Here is a 3,580-nt window from a genome sequence, read left to right as displayed (position 1 = left end):
CACGCCCACGATAACGAATCACCAACAAGCCCAAAGAGTCACCCTGCATGCTTAGGCGAGTATGTCTAAAACTTTCTTGGCGATTCTGCAAGGTCGCAGAAGTCTTCTCTGGTTTCCTGCTTGCCTGCGTATAATTGAACTGGACTTATCGCAGAAGACGAGGGCTGGAATACTTCCGTGATGTAACACAAAACTCAAGCGTCTGAGCCTGCTGCTAAAGCAAAAAAAAAAAAAAAGTTAGTGGCGACTTAGCGGTAAATGCGAGAGAAATACGTTAGCATTACGTCGCATCTCTTTGATGACCCGGATCTGCCATTTAAACTGCGTTCACCACATTTAAAATTGTTGTTCAGCAGTTGAGTCGACGCACGTCCTGCCTCTACGAGGAGCTACGTGCAACTGACGGGCCGGCATCGCGCACTGGATGCCTCACAAGCTTTGGGCTTGCGTCCTCGTCGACCTCGCTGTGCGTGTCATCTTGTTCACGCGTATCACGCTATGCTCCTGAATGATGGCGCACTGAACGACATACCAATAGATTTTGCTTCTTACGACTCTCCTGAAGGGCGGCTTAATGTCTTCAACCATCCTCCTCCCCTTCCTCCTCAGTTGATTGGCAGAACCTGTCAAAGAAACGTGACAGGAGATACCCGTGAACCAGCGTTCTCGGTTGTTGAAAGACCACCTCGTGGGGCTCGTGGTGCAGTGGGTGTCGCGACGCTAAATCGCTCCGAGTCATCCATTTTGAGAAAGCCTGCGGACGGAGACAGTCCTTTCGTCCTGGTGATCTCAGGCATTGTGAGGCAGTGACGCGATGGTTGTGCAACAGCATCAATGAAAACGGCAGGAGCACGATCATCGCTTACGAGACAACAACGAGACAGAGACCACGGCCCGCATAGCCAGCGCGGAAGTTGCTGAAACCCCATTGCCCGTCGAACGCTCCCCAGCTGCAAAATACTCTATGCTCGAGTCGTGGGATCAGCAGCGCGGCGGAGAGAGGCGGAAAGTATGCGCAAGCGGCCTCGTCTTCTCCATCTTTATTGCGTGCACCCGGTATTTAGATTATTCCGTTCAAGTCAAATTCTCCGTCTTTATATACACCCATTCGTTGCACTCAGCCAATGCTACTTCTGAGCGCATTATCCCAGTTTTTCATGGATGTGATGTTTCGGAAAGACGACACGACGGAGCCACTGTAGTCTCCCCGTAATCACGGCTCAGTAGGCGTTGTACTTAAATCGCTGGAACCCTTTATTTATCGAGGGGCTAGTGCACGGTGAATGGAGAGAGTAGCGAGAAAAATCGAGAGAGAAAGTTATGTTCACCCAACGTTAACATGGCAGAATGATCGATTCATCGGCGCGCTCTAACCTTCCATGTACATGCTATACAGCATCCCTAACAATTCTCTCTCAAACTATACGACTATAGCACAAGCCTATACGACCGCTTGTGATAAAGTTAACCATGAACGCTACTGCATGTTCTGTACGTACGTGCGTGCTGTAAACATTATTTCTCTCATTCTTGAGTTCATTTCCTCCTTCCCCAGTGCAGGGTATAGCACGGACTAATCCTGGTGTGTGTCTCCCTTCTTGTCTTGTGTTTTTTTGCGCTGTTTCCCTATCAGAGTATGTACCGACTAGCCCAAGCCTCTACCGTCTTGTAATCCTGGTTAACCTCCCAGATTTTCCCTTATCAATTCGTCCCTCCTCCTATCTCTCTGACCTATTCTGAATGCAGCGTCGTAAAGCACGTGGATGTTTGCCTTCGCGGGCCTTTTGCTTTCACCCGCACGCTTCACCTTACCCTTGTCATATTCCAAAACCCTCCACGCAGGCTCTAGAGCGCAGCGTAGCTGGCTGAGTGCACACCGGCAAAAGACCAAGGCGGTTCGTTCGCCTTCATAGTGCTGTCTCGTACCGCGCAGTCTAGATAAAACGGTGATTGCATCAAAATATAGTCGCATCCAATTCCTGCCATTGTACCGATTCAAATGATTAGCACGCATCAATTACCGCTTCGCTGCTGCCTCCATGTGCAACAACACAGCTGAAGATAAGAGCAAGATTACAAGAGAACGTCTGAATTGGCCCGGGGAAAAGCTTGACTCACGTCTCTCAAGGACAGGAAGAACAGCGGACCGCCAAAACTTACTTAAGTAACTCCAACTTGAACGAACACAGTACAAGGTTTCGCAATAGAACAACCCTGACTAGGAAACGAAGCGTAAAACGCGTGACTAGTGCACGCTTGAGTAGTGTTAGAGCAGGTACGAACGAATGTGCGCGTGCGTGCGTGCGTGCGTGCGTGTGTGTGTGTGTGTGTGTGTGTGTGTGTGTGTGTGCGCGCGCTTGAACCAGCTGCCGTCGTTCGTTGATGAAAGGAAAAGCTAGGTTGAACATGTTTGATATCCTAAGTTATAACGGCCACATCATTCGGCAGATTACAGCATTTAGTGTGTTTTTTAACCCGAGATGATCAAGCTGTACTCAGCCAAACAGGTATCTGACGGCGCACGCTTCGCTGTAGTGAGTCGCCTTTTTTTTCTATGTGCATCACATACAGTGCGCTGCCCCTGTCAGTGATGAATCCTTATCCAGCTAGCGCCGATGTCGGCGATGCTGAATGTTGTTTTGTAAAGAACACCGCCACGAAACATACACAGCGGTTTTAACTTTTGCAACAAACTGTTCCTTAGTGATAGCTTGGAAATAATATGCAAAATCAAGACCCCGAGGCCGAGAAAACTAGCGGCAATTTCGTGGTGGCCTCGAAGCCGCTCCAATCAGGCACGCGCAGCACATGCACACGCACACACGTATACAGAGAGGCAGCTTGACAAACGGCGTAGTCGAACTGTCTCTTCCAATCCCCGCAGTGTTCCTGGAGGGGGGGTACCGCTCCTAACATGGCGGTCTGCCCCTTGTCGTTTCTGGGGCGCACCGCCCACGATGCGGCGAGCGGCAATTGTGCCGTGCAGGCGAAACACACCGTGTCGCCGCCAGCAGCGATGGCGCCAGCTAGCTCTGCGCCGCCACGCCATGCGTGTGCGCACCCCGCTGGCCAGGGTGCTCGCCGGTCGGCGCCGTGCGCTGCTTCTCCGTTCGCTCGCTCTCTCTCTCGTTCCGCTATGGGCACCCCTTGCATTCTCGACGCCATCTATATTGTACTGCTTAGAAAAAATAAGCGGAAGAAACTCATTCCTCTAGTTTATGCCTGCAGCACACTACGCCAATCTAAACCGAGTTACTTTCTGCCAGGACTACGAGTTAAAGCACATGGGTATCCTGAAAATGGTGTGATCTTCGGAATACGTTTCAAGTGGATTTGGTTTTAAAGGTCACCGGCTACAATTCGTAAATTGCAATATGTGGTGTGAAGCAATTAATTTAAAAGTTGATTAGCAAGACGTTGTTAATTAGTCGGACATTTACTTTCTTTCTTTGTACAAATAATATCTGCCTCTGAGACTAATATAGCTCAAGAAGTAGAGTTCAGCGACATGTCACGGGTGATATTTAAGAAAATCTGTTAACAATAAAATTGAACACTCCGTACACATGAATTCTTTTGC

Source organism: Dermacentor silvarum, chromosome 3 (genome assembly GCF_013339745.2).
Source record: "Dermacentor silvarum isolate Dsil-2018 chromosome 3, BIME_Dsil_1.4, whole genome shotgun sequence".
In the NCBI taxonomy this organism is placed as follows: Eukaryota; Metazoa; Arthropoda; class Arachnida; order Ixodida; family Ixodidae; genus Dermacentor; species Dermacentor silvarum.
The sequence above is the reverse complement of the archived record's forward strand: the minus strand, read 5'-3'. Positions refer to the sequence as shown.